This window comes from Anopheles gambiae, chromosome 2 (genome assembly GCF_943734735.2).
Source record: "Anopheles gambiae chromosome 2, idAnoGambNW_F1_1, whole genome shotgun sequence".
NCBI lineage: Eukaryota > Metazoa > Arthropoda > Insecta > Diptera > Culicidae > Anopheles > Anopheles gambiae.
In genome coordinates this window covers 25094559-25108099 of record NC_064601.1, presented here as the reverse complement: position 1 = coordinate 25108099, position 13541 = coordinate 25094559, and the positions used below count along the sequence as shown (strand labels likewise).

The 13541-nt window shown below is 48.4% G+C and overlaps 1 protein-coding gene across 6 annotated transcripts in view; it reads left to right on the top strand.

Moving 5' to 3' along the window:
- Positions 1 to 1647: 1647 nt before the first annotated feature.
- LOC1273288 (uncharacterized) overlaps positions 1648 to 13541 on the top strand; it is a 79205-nt gene continuing 67311 nt past the window's right edge. For 2 of the 6 annotated variants that reach the window (XM_061651427.1, XM_061651421.1), the window contains exons 1-2: positions 1648 to 2027; positions 4544 to 4874. The gene's annotated coding sequence lies outside the window, so the exon portion shown is untranslated. The remainder of the gene's footprint in view (positions 2028 to 4543; positions 4875 to 13541) is intronic. The other 4 variants (XM_061651425.1, XM_061651423.1, XM_061651422.1 and 1 more) reach the window with 4 other exon arrangements.

Here is a 13541-nt window from a genome sequence, read left to right as displayed (position 1 = left end):
AAAACAGACGCTGTAAATTATTTTTTTATTTACTAAAACTATCCTTTCTGCATTCTACATTGGAGCAATAATGCTTCCTTCGAGTGTGTGTGTATCTTTACGGTGATACGGCAATTCTGAAGCAACATAAACACTGCATACCGGCTCACTATTTGCATAGCAGGCGTGCGGCGATGAGATTGATTATTTGCCCCTCCGAAAGGCTTCGGGGAGTGAATTCAAGTCATCTCGCCCTACTGATTAGAAGCAACATGTGGTTTGCTCTTGTCACGATTACTCTTCACTGTGGCAAACGTTCCCGCTTCCGCAACAAGTTGCCCGAGGATGAGTGGTATGGGGTTTTGAAGTTTGCACAAGCTTGAAGCTTGAATGATGTATTTTATCTGCAGGATTATTACATAAAATGAATCTTTCTTTTTTTTAATTACCTCCGATGAGGTGAACGTTCAAAATATGATGCTTTTTAATAAAGCATTAATTTTCTGTTCGATGTATACAAAAAAAAACAATCGCTCTTCTATCTCGATCGATGTGTTTAAATCTTTTTCCCCAACTTCGTGCTTTCCTCATTCATTTCGCACTTGGCTTTCCTCTCCGGAGGCAACAAAAACGTGCACGCCTTATGGCATTATTAAAATTAATGCAAAACACCTCGCCCACCATTCCCATCGTACCAGCAGCAACGCAGACGGAGCAAAACAAACTGCTTCCCATTGCACTTGCCCACACCAAACGGGGCTGCACGGTCTCCAGCGAAACAAACACACACAAACACACGCGCGCACACCCGTATAACCGTTCCGTCACACAAACCACAAGGCGCCTCCATCGCTTCTGCGGTTTTGGGTTGTTTTGGTCAGGGAATACAAAGCAAAAGAAGCAAAGGAAGAAAAATAAAACACGAACGAACACAACGAAACCAGCCAAACGTGCAACCGAACGAAAGCGAGGAATCAAAACACAAGCTCAAAAACGGATTCGGGACGGGGGGGGGGGGGGGGAGGGAGACCTTTCCCTTCCTGCTTGCGTTTCACTGTATCGCTGTGTATGGGCATGTGCTGCGTGTGCGTGTGTGTGAGCATCGCGCTAGCGTACGACTCCGCAAAGCAACGCCAAAATGTCAAAACACACAGATGCGTGGATGGATTTGGGATGGCAAGCGGAAGGACAGGGGTGGATGTCCTCGTGCTGAATTCAAAGACCAGCACGAAACGGCAAATACGAACGGTGGCCGAAAAATGGCATTTATTTATTTTCGGCTCGACGGCGCCAGTGCGCAAACTCACCACCACCACCACCATCAGCGCTCGCAACGTTCGCTCGCTTGACACATGGCCAACTTGACAGCCGACGACGACGACGACTAGGAATGGTGTGTGGTGAGTTTTGTGGTTAGCTCCCGCTCACGCACACACCCATACTGTACGGCTTGTGTCCTTTGTTGACTGCAAACATGCATGCGAGCATTAGGGTAAGTGCACACCTGGACAGTAAAAGTGAGATGACGGTGGCTGTGTGTTGGTGTGAAAGTGGAGCCGCTGCTACACGAACACACACAAAGCCAGTGTACTGTAAAAAAGAAACAGCACGAGCCAAGCGTGTAGCGTGTGGCCGCGCTCGTCGCCTTAAAATGGAGCGTGGTCGGCAGCCCGATTCTCAGTTAAGCGGTCTCTGTTCGTACGGTCGGTTCGATCTGGCAGCCGGAAAGCGTGTCGCCAAGCGCGTCGGTACAGTAGCAGTGCTACACTGTAGTGAAACCCCCGCGACAAGCTGTCAAAGCAGAGCAAAGCGGAGCAAAGCGGAACGGAACAGAGAGCCTGTGCCGCTGCTGCTGCTGCTTGTAAGGAGGGGTTAGTTTTCCGGTGTCGGCAGGTCACCACCACCAACGGCGCACAGGTCGGTTCCGGAATCGTGTGGCGACCGGCGAAAAGGAGGCCAAGGCGGCGCTCCGCGCTGGTGTGAGTGTGTGTGCTGGAAAATTGTGTGTCCGTCGGTAAAGGACAATCGCTATTACGGGTGCAAAGTGAGTGAGTTTCCTTCAACGCTGGAACTGCTGTGTGTGTCAGTGCGTGTGTGTGTGTGGGTTTGTTGTGTGTGGGTAGATGGACGGTGTTTTATCCTTTTTCTCCCGAGCCCGAGTTTGGGTTTGCGTGTTGTGCGGCTGTGTGGCCGTTATTGTTTCCTGGCGCGAACCCGGGGAAGGGAAAACAACGAATGTAACGTGCTCCCCCCCCCCTTCGCTTTGTCGTCCCCAATTGGCTGTACGATTGCGTGCGTTCCGTATGGGAAGCGAACGGGGAAAGTTGAACAATTCCCATTTAGGACAGAACAACAACAACAAAAAAACACCCAAATTCCCCCTCCCGAAACACCGAATTTGCTGGTCAATATTCGAGAGAAGGGAGTTGTGTGTGAGTGAGAAGGAACAAAAAAGAAGGACATCCAACTCCAACTAACTTTCTCAAGACATTGAGTAGGCGCCAACTCAAACGTCGCCAAGGGATACGGAAGTTTTTTTTTGGGGGGAAGGCAGTTTTGTGCGCCTTTACCCGATTTAGGTCTCGTTATTGTCTTCTCCCTGTTAGTTAAAGGGGGGAGGGGGAGGGCTCACTCGCTCGTAGGACTTTTCCAGCTGGTCGGCACACTGTTCCCGCAGTTCCGTGTCGTTACGTACTGTACTTTATTGGAAACCGATAAGCACGGGACGCACTCACGCTGTCGCCAAACTCACCCCCCCAACCACACACGAGGCAAAACCAGACCTAAAGGACATTCGCAAACATCAACACCAACTTAGATGAGAAAGACAGAAAGTGTGTGTGTGTGTGTGTATGTTTGTGTGTGGGTGCATGACACGAGCTTTCGGAGAATATTGGGCAAAGTTTGTCCAATTTCCTACCACATTGGAGAGGCGAAGGGGACAGCATTCGGAAAGTGGGGAACGAAATGAAGCATAATAAATATGTGAATTTGTTTCCCCGTCGGGCCCGCCCCACTTTCTTGTTCCATCCGCCCTTGCGCCACTACTGGATTGGCCGGATGTTTTTCCCAAAGCTTCGGAAAGGGGGCAAAAAAACGGAGTAAACCGACTACGATGGCCACAAAATGAGGCCGAGACAACCGGAGACAATGAAGAGCTAAGCCCCCCGGACCGTCACAGGGCCGAGCTTTGAGCGAAGGGTACGGCCGACACCAGCACACAGCGAGCAGCCCCATCTGAATCAAAACAAAATTCCAACAAAGAGAAAAGGGGCAAAAACACACACACACAAACCAACAACAAACGAATGCCGTTTCTCTGGCGCGCCGTTGTAACGAACGACTGTCCGAAAACGGTTCCGGGCGCGTCTGTGGGAAGACAGCACACAACAACAACAAAAAGCGGTGGGAAATAGATTAAGAGGCGTCGAAAACTTGATCCTACGGGCTTGCGGGAAAGCTGGCGGGGCTGAGTGTGTTTTCAAGCGGCTGCCAAACGATACGAAAGGCTGAGTGAAAGGCCGTTGCTTTTAAGTAAAGGGCCGCTTTTTCTTGGTGCGAAAGATAGTTCGGTCCCATCGGGTGTCCCACTGGTTGGGGAAGCGCAAGTAGCACGCTCTGGGTGGAAATGAAGACCCGCACACAGGCACAACCCAACCCCAAATCGGAAGGGGACGAGCTCCGTCGTTTGAGGATGGAGGAAGGAATCGTTTCTCGTTCGCTGGCGTAAAACACAAAAAAGTACAAAAATGCTTTGGAGGAGTTTTGTTGGAGTTGCCTTAAGCCCTAGACTAGAAGAAGTTGATGATGATGTTGGCGGCGGCGTTGATGCAGCAGCGCGTGGAATGCATTCGGAGAGCAGAACCGGCCGCCTAGCGCGTTGTTACAATCGACCATGGACCATCCTTTCGAATTCTGTCGCTTCCCATTTTGTCAGCATTAAATGTGTCGCCACCGCCAGCAAAACAGCAAAAGTAAAAAACAAAACAAAAAAAAACCGGACGGCAGTAAAAAGCAAGCAGCAACTCACACAGCCACACACTCTGCCCGTCAAACCCGTCGCATTGAAAGTGTCGCCCGGGTCAAAGTGTGCGTTTCCCGAGGAGGGACGCCAAATATGATCCATTCGAATCGGTCGGTTTCGGTGTCGCACAATCCCAGCTTAACAGTGGCTGGTTTTAATGGGCGCCATAAAAACATCGGGCGATGATGGCCGACGGGATTGTAAGATGTACGACCGATAACCACCGACATTCTACTGTCATTCTGCTGCTTACATTCGGCTCGGCAGAAGCGATTGTTTTACACCCCGAAGGGATGGGGGTGGCCGACCCTGGAAACAGCAATCATTTTAACGATCTGTTTCGTTTCCTGTTTCGGACTGGGCAGTGTAGTTTGCTGGTGGGGAGGTTGAATTTGAGAGTATTAAAATTTGGGGCAACTTTCCTCCTAGTGGGGCGAAAGCGTTTGTCGTGGATGCAGGAATTGCTGGAATGTCGACAAGCTACGTAAAGCTAATGATTGAAATCCTTTTTTTTTGTTCTCTCCTCTCCGTCCTTTGAAGTGGCCTGATCGATTGTTCTGTTCGAGGGCAAGGTTCGTCCAATCGTGTGCTTTCTTCCACCAAGGTTAAGATGAGTCCGGGACCGCCCCGAGGGTAACAATGTGCTGAGCAGTTTCCATCAAGTGCTACGAATGAGTGTAATTGTAAGCGGAGAAGAGAAAAAGTGAGAAAGCAAAGGAAGAAACACAAGAGTGCAAGGAGCGAAAAGAAAAACCACCGAGCGCGCCAACTCGCACTGTCACTCAAGCTGGGGCGAGTGGCATTCTTGGAAAGTTAGCACCAACGGTTCAGCAGCCTGCCAGAGACACACAGTGCGCCAGCACACGGGACGGTAAGTGCCTATTAGTTAATTAGAACACCCGAACACATACACACAGACACACAGACACACCAGACACCAGACTAGAAAAAAGAATTCCAAGAAAACCCCCGAACTCCCGCACCAACAGGCTGCCAACTAGAACCAGTGCCAATGCTGGGATCCGTTACGCTCTGGTGGATGTTAACGGGGGATGCTTTTGCTTCGAAAAGCTGCACTGTCAAGAGCGGCCCTCGTACGCGGCATCTTGAAAACTTCACGACCAACACACCATCAAGTGGGCTGGGAGACACTCGAAGCTTTTCTCTGCCGCCCCAAAATTAACTTCATGCGTGATTGGCTTCGGGGAATTCTGAGTGCGCTCATGATCGGGAGCAGCACGAACGAGGACGAACGACGTTTTGGGGTGATCTCGATAAAGCGGAACTGCTGTTTGGCGAACCTGCTCTCGACCGAAGCCGAAGTTGCTAGCACACTGCACAGTCACCATTCTTGCCCGGTCTGGCCGGGGGTTGTCTAGAGCAGGGTAAATTACCTGTTGAACAATGACGCAGCTCGCCCTCCGCACCATGCAGTGACAAAGGCTCGGGAGCTCTATTGATTAAACACTGGAGCACTGGAGGGGGTTTGTTACACGGGAGCATTGTGGTAAAGGTTTGGAATTAGCGGTCAAATTGTGATTGATCTAACAGGTTCCCTTTCAGCGATTCATCTATTCGCCAACAATCGAAAACCTTTTGTAAAGGAAACCATTGACCGATTGGATTGATTTCTCTGAAATGAAACATTAATTAGCAAGTCGAAAAGTTGTTTGATTGCACTACAAAGCATTGCGTTCTGACAGGTAGTTTTTGTTTATTCAGGACGAACGGGTCCATAAAGGCCGTTCTGACAGGTATAAAATTAAATGATTGCAGTAAGTAATAATTTGATATCAAATTGCATACATTTTGGCGTTCTGCTATACTGGCCCGGCATGCATAAAAACATTATTGCTCTACTTATTTTGCATGCATTTTCCGACTGGTGCGATAAAATGACCTACTAATATCTGTCGATAAGTGTATTTGTATGTCGTTCCACCGAACTGTCAGTCCCATAACCCATAACTATAATATATCTGGAACCATACTGCAACGTTGCCAGACTTTTAGGGACTTTGGCGTTACCCTAGACTGTAAATTGAATTTTCATCAGCACTGCTCCGATATTTTAGACAAGGCCAACAAAATGGTAGGTTTCATTGTACAAGTCTCTTGTTCGTCCACTGCCTGAGTCTAGTTCGGTAGTATGATCTCCTTCATCCAGCTTTTGGTCCAAAAAATTGGAGTCAGTACAGAGAAAGTTTACACGTTTTCTCCTACGTTTTACCCCGGGTCGCAATGTAGATCCTCGTCCGTCTTATGAAACTAGGTGTTTACTGTTTGGGTTAGAGACGCCTGAAAAGAGACGAGAAGTAGCTTAGCAGAAATTTATGCCTAAGCTAATTATAGGTGAGACTGACGCACCCGAACTACTAGCTAGAATTAACATAAATGTACCCTCTAGAACATTTCTTAACTATCGACTTCTTAAAACTCAACTGACTAGACGTGCTTATAGTGAAAATGTCCCATAACTGCGATGGCTCTGAAATTTAACGCTAAATACGATAATTTTGACTGGCATCACGCGACTCATTGTTAACATGTATGCTGTACTGTGCGTTATGTTATGTATTTGTTCGGTTACTTATAAGCTATGTATTGCTAGATTTAAGTTGTAGGGTAGTATGAAGTAATAAGGCCACCTCGTTCGGCGAATTATTTCTGCAATAAACAATACAATACAATACTTATGCAGGTTTATGAGCGCTTAGAGATATACAACACATATCTGATAGGTTCATAATATAGTTTATACCATTTTCATTTGCATACCTTCAGGCGGATTCCAACACTCGAACGAGTTGCTTACAGTGCTGCAAAATGTCACCGTCAATGTCATAACTGCTTGGTCAGTAACTTTATCGTGACTTTTTTTATTATGAACAGATCTGCAAAATATCATTGACATAGTCATGTAAAATTGAGGTGAAACTCAAACATGTGGTGCGACCATCACATGCTGATGCACTTTCATTTAGTATCAGCAATAAGCATCAAGTTTTCGGTAAGTAGATAAGTTCATTGTTTTCGGTGATGATTGTTACGTGATGGTCATGACATTTTGCAGCACGTCACGTGTTTGCTTGTGCATTTATGCTACGAATTACCTAGAAATGGTTATCCTTACAGGGTTTCCCACGATAGATTGGTTGGTTCCCACGATTTATTGGTGCGTTCCCACGATTTTTTGGTCATTTCCCATAATTTTTTGGTAGCAACCCACGATTTATTGGTCGGTTCCCAAATATTATTGGTCGGTTCCCAAATATTATTGGTCGTTTCCCAAATATTATTGGTCGGTATTATATTATATTATATTTGGGAACCGACCAATAATATTTGGGAAACGACCAATAATATTTGGGAACCGACCAATAATATTTGGGAACCGACCAATAAATCGTGGGTTGCTACCAAAAAATTATGGGAAATGACCAAAAAATCGTGGGAACGCACCAATAAATCGTGGGAACCAACCAATCTATCGTGGGAAACCCTGTAAAGGCATTGACTTTGAAATGGTTAATTATGCGCCTGAATTGCTGCAAACTACAAAACGATTTTTGCGATTTTACGGTTAATTCGCGGATTGTACCAATTGTCTTACATCAGCAACAATATTAGCAAGCGCCACCACATGCCTGCTCAATTTAATCCATCCACACACGCATCATTGCCCGTCTTCCTTCCAAGCTAGAAATGTCCTTCGCTCATGTCCATCTCGCCAGCGGGAGGCAACAGCTAATTGAGATGTACATACGCCAACAGTATGCTTGACAGCGTGTAGCGTAAGTATTTGACGGCTAACCAAATTGTTATTCTACTTATCACAACCATGCTGTGCAGCTCCAATGCCACGTCAAGCTTAACTAACAACTCGCCGAACCGGAACCAGCCTGATGCCCGATCGACTCCGGCACACTCACACACACGGACACGGACACGGACGCACCAGACGCTCGACCATTCGTGCCGGAAATCAAAGCAAAAGCGAACCAACGTTGCGCGCCGAAAGCGTTGCATTCCTATGCAAATGATTAAATCAACATTTCACAGTGAATTATACAACCGGAGTGAAATTATGGCTCCCGGTGGGCAAGTTTTCTTTCCATCCAGCCCGGTTTGGCCGGTGGTAGTTGGTGCCGCAACACATCGCACGGTCTGCAGCCCAACCGGGTGAATGGGGCTGAGCTGAGCGGTGTTGGCGAAGGATAGGACCGCTGCCCGGGATTGATATAAATCTTGTCCGGTCCGACTTATTTAGTGGGCGGCTGGCGAACCGTGAATCTTCGGACTCATTCCCATCTGACCTGGTCCTTCTGCTGCTGCTATTGCTAAATGCTGTGGAAACGAAAGCACACGGGAACCTGGTTGGGCAAACAGGGAATCCGCTAGCTTGTACGTAGCTGCTGAGCTGTGATCATGGTTTAAGGTTTAACTTTCTGTTAAGTCGCTTTTACGCGAGAGGCAGTGAAGCAGTGGTTCGACTGGGTGGTTGAAATAGAAATCGAACGGTCATCGGACCGGCAGCCGTGTGATTCAGTACGGCTACCGGCCGACTAGCCTTGCCATTCGATTGATTAGTGGTGATCCCTTTCAAGGACTACCCTCGCGTTAGCCAGCATTTTCCTCGCCCTGTGAACTTAGCATTTCAAGGTTGGTTACGGTTACGGATCGATCCGTCCGGTGCAGGTGGATAAGGAGGAGTGAGAAAAAACGGCCCCAACCAAACAAACCGAACCGAAAATCCTTTCCATCCGATAGCCGCTAGCGTGAGCTTTGGTCCATCGGTGCTTGATTCTGCGTCGAAAAGGGGCTCGACAATTTGTGCTTCGATGGTCATTCAATCGTTTGCTACGCGCGCCCACACTGGGCTACATTATGCAGTTTACTTTTATGCATTCTGCATCATGGGCTCGTGCGGGAAGCGCGTCCATGGCACTGGGTCCGGTGCATGTTTTATTCAAACATCGGCGGGCGGGCCTTTGACCAACGGCTTCTCGATCCCGCGGGGGAGCTGCATCGAGTACTGGTTGGCCGTAAGGGCAGCACAGTGACGTAAGCTTTCGTGTTCTCTTCTCTCGCTATCCCTCCCTCTCACACGCAGAGGTAACAGACAGCACTGCTTATTATCCATCGGTGATTGGAGCAGGCTTGGCAGCTTGGTTAGCTAACTATTTCCGATTGGAAACCCGATCCGACCCAGAGCAGGCTCCATCGGCTCTATCTGGGTCATGTTCATTAACACGGCCCGTTTGCATTCAAAATCTTCCCACCCTTCCTTCTCGAACGGTGGAACCGTACCCAGCCAAGCAACAAAACCCGTATGTGAGATCGCATTGAGCGTCGATAATGATTGCTTTTAGCTGGCAGCGATACTGTCGGCAGCTTATTGACAGTGGAATCGCGCGGTGCCCGTTACGTGCGCCGCTGTACCCGCTGTGATAAATTATTACAGCCCGCGTCTGCGACTGACACATTTCACGAAGGGCCTTAATCCACTGGTGTCGCATACATTAGCTTCCGGTATCGGGCCATGCGCGCGCGTACAGTCAGTGATAAGGTACACCATGTAGCGCGAGGTTCGTGAAGTTTATCGTTCCATCGGGCACCATCGAGCAGTAATTTCTTGTAAATGCAGCTATCAATGGTATTATGGGCATTGTTTCGAACAGCGATGACAGTTTTTGGCTGACAATGACACAGCGATAAGAGAATTGCTGTTACAAATGTATTAAAATTAAATTATTCATAATCTGCAGAAAGAGAGTGTGTGCAAGCCGCAATGATAAACGAGATTTTTGTGCAATGAGTTTCTTTCCATTAATGCAATAAAAACATTTAAAATGAAGTACAATAATACTATTCTGACAGGCAGATTGCATACCTTAAGGCGTTCCGCTGTTTTTATGTTCCTTATCGCCCTAAAGTATGCAATCCGCACCACGATCAAGTCATCGTTAGGACGCAAATAGCTTACCATGAATCTGACAGCAACTTTCAGCCAAAATAATTTGCCAACCATTTCCTTCGAATTAAATTAAAATCAAGATAGCAACAATAATAGCACGCAATGTTCGCTACTTTGCGCAACGTTTGATACACTTCATAGAACATAATAATGCAACAACGTGAAATCAAAATTTGCGCCTACAGCACCAGCATCATCACTACGACCACGAACAGCCACATCGACCGCTTGCACGGCGCAAGATAGTTGGCATTATAAATTTACCATTATTAAAGTTTCCCCCCCCCCCACCCCCACTAAAGTATGGCCCCCGCTCTGCGCACTTCCGCTCATCTTCCCCCCACCCGAAAGAAATCACTACCCGGAACGCAACAGGCGTCAGAAGGCTGTCGCTGGTATGCCGCGGAAATTCTTATCATTTCCTTTGCTGTAGTTTCGCCCACGAACCACGAACTTCCTGTATGCTGTACTGTCGGCTGCGTCTTGAAGCGTTCAGTTGTCTTTGAGCCAGCAACAGAGTGCCACGACTTCACACAGAACAAAAAAATAAAAGAAAACGAAACCGGCCGACAAAAGTAGTTCATTAAACAAACCCACGGTGTAAAGTTACGACAAATGTCAACTTCGTACAGCGGGCGGAACAGGCAGGGAGGCCTTTTTGAATAGTTTTTCCCGCTTGTAGGGGGGGGGGGGGGAGAGGGGAAGGGAGATGAGTTTTCGAGCGCCTTCCGTTTCGAATACCGACTTCCGTCCCACCTCCTGCCCTTCATTAGCAATCCCACTCAATAAAGGGGTTTTTGAGGTTTCCTGAGGGGTTTGGGTTGCAGCCCAAGCCAAACTGCCGGCTAGTGTGGGTGAAACTAGCACTTTAAAATTTAATAAACCGCCCGAAATGCAGGCTCGGTGGCAGCCTCCGGCTACACACCTCGGGAGATGTCGTGTCGTGTTGAACATGCACAGTTCTCTCGTCCGCGCGCGTGTACCCCGTGTGAGTGTGTGACATTTCGCACGAAAACTTTTCCCTATCGCCCACCGTTACCGTACCTGCAGCTGGCTGTAAGAAGAAGAAAAGTCCCAAAACGTACCAGCTCTTCATCCTCCAAGGTGCGCGCTGCCGGGTGCCCCAGTCGACGATCGACGGGTTTGTTTTCGTGCTGAATTTGTTTAATATAATTACAAAACTTTATCATTTATCGCAGCTTTATCTGCGATGAAATGCAAATGCTTGCCAGCAGTTGCAGGTTGCCCCCCCCCCCCCCCCCACCCGGGCCCCATTCCGCTCAAGCCCCGATTTCCGGGGCTGAAACGTCGATATCGCCACGGAACGAGCGCGCACGGGGACGCCACTTCATTTCGAGCGATGAAGATAATGACGACCTCGGGCACCTCGGGCGGTTGCCTACACCCAGTGGCCACCAATGGTGAGCGAGTTAATTTGCGAAAGATTAGACGAGTGTGGGAGTGTTGCTTTTTTTTTGTTTTGTTTTTGGCCTCCATCATCCTCCTTTGCCCTGGTGAGGGGCACGAGGCTGCATCACACACAAAGGACAAAGCGTTCCATTCTCTCTAATACTCAATCGTGAACCGTGAAGCGGCACTGCGCTGGCCTAATAGCGAGACAGCCGGAACGGGTGGGATAGAAACATGCGGGAAAAGAGCCCCTCACCCCTTCCCCCCTCCACCCCGTGGACAGACAGTGAGCATTTCTCCGCACGAAAGTTTAGCCCGAAGTTCATCGGGAAAGTTGGCCTCCCCGATCCCGCGTCAGAAAATGCAGAAAACCATAAAAATGAAAAGAGAGCGTTAGCGGAGAAAATAAAACGTGATATCGCCTCCATTCGCTAAGCAGTTCTTTTTACCCCTACTGGCCGGGTTTGTGCACCATTCCCGCCCTTCCTTACTGCCACACAGACCAGCCAGACAGACAGGGCGCGCCTGTCTAATGTCCTGCGGGGCACAACTTCGGGGCAGCATTTTTGACAACGATGATAAAACTCTGCTCGAGCAAGTCCCCCCCCCCCCCCTCTTCCCTCTATAGCGGTGACGATGGTGTTGGTGGTTCTGAATGAATCCCGTGTGTAGGGTTTTGCTTAGTGTGTGTGTGTGTGCTGAGCAAGAAGGACGATAGTGACACTTGTACGACGATGTTTCGTGACCGGATGGAGGCTTTTCTTTTTTCTTTTTTTTTTGGCTACAAATGGAAGCAAAAAAGTACTCGCGTGTGAGTGTGTCGGTGGAAGCGAGCGAGTGTATGAGTGTACATTTTAACAAACCATAGTGATCCCGCGGCTAGAAACTAGATCTAGAAGTTTTTCAAAAGCATCAAAAATCGCCTAACGAGTTTGCCCTACCCGGAAGAGTGGAAAATGGTGGGTCGGCGGGGGGAGAGGGGGATGCATTGAGGCGGAAAGGGGGGCCACAAGGACGCAAGTAGCAAATTGAGGGTTATAAAAAGGGCAAACGATTTACCGAACTTGCTCCAATACGTCAGTCAGGTTCCAGGGACGGCCACCAGGAGGGATTGTCAGCAGGAAAAGAGGATCCAGTGGGAAAGGCTGCCCCTCCTTCCTACCTGCAGGCAACGGGCACATTTTCCCCAGGTTCCCCGGGCCAAACCAGAGCAGCAGTGGCAGCAAATCTCCCCCTCCATCTCCCTTCAAAAACTCTCCTGCCGCTTTTTTAATTGATGAGTTTACTTTTCCAACACTTTTGTGCTACCAAACGGCTCCTCACTTTCCCTCCCTACGTGGATGTGTGTGTGTCTGTCTGTTGTGCCGCTGTTGCTGAACACGGCCGTGCGCAAAGTTTAGCCTTATTTTGTTGTTCTTTCGCGTCTCGCGAAATTTGAATGCCAGGGCAGATTGTTGACACATCATTTAAAGTTGTTCGCTTAACCTGTTTTTTCTGCTCCTTCTTCTGCTGGGGAACTCTTGGTTTGGTGGAAAAAATAACACGCGATGCTGCGCCAGGCCTGAATGTTCCGGCACGGGTTATATACGGGTCTTATGGCTGGATGCCGGTGAGGATTGCGAAAGACATTTATGTGTTTCACTTAAAACCGATTCCCGTGGATTGGATAAAGGGTAAAGCTGTTTGACATTTAAGCATGCTGTTCGTTTTCTGTTGTTTCACAAAAACTCAACTGAAAACGGACGTGTGATGTATCATTTTCGCATCCATCAAACGCTTCTCGAAACGTGGCGCGTAGAATTGCAATCAAACCACCACCGTTGTTGGTTGTTGTTCCTTCAGAACTTTTAATTTCCCGTTTTTAACGCACGAAGCACTATTCTTTAGATCTTTTGCTCCGTTCGCTTAATGCCCATCGCCAGCCGCGGAAGTAATGGGATTTTAATGAGCTGCTCCAGCTAAACACGGCTACCGCTGCTGGCAGCAGCGTGCTCGCCCATCATCACATCTGCTCGTTGCACCCGCCGTATATCGCCGTTATCGAATCTTGCCAACATTTTACATTAATTTCGTGCTGTTGTAAATTAATTTTCTATTTCAATTTTAATCCATCACCCGGCGTGTCGGTCGGTGGCAGAACGCGAACTCCCG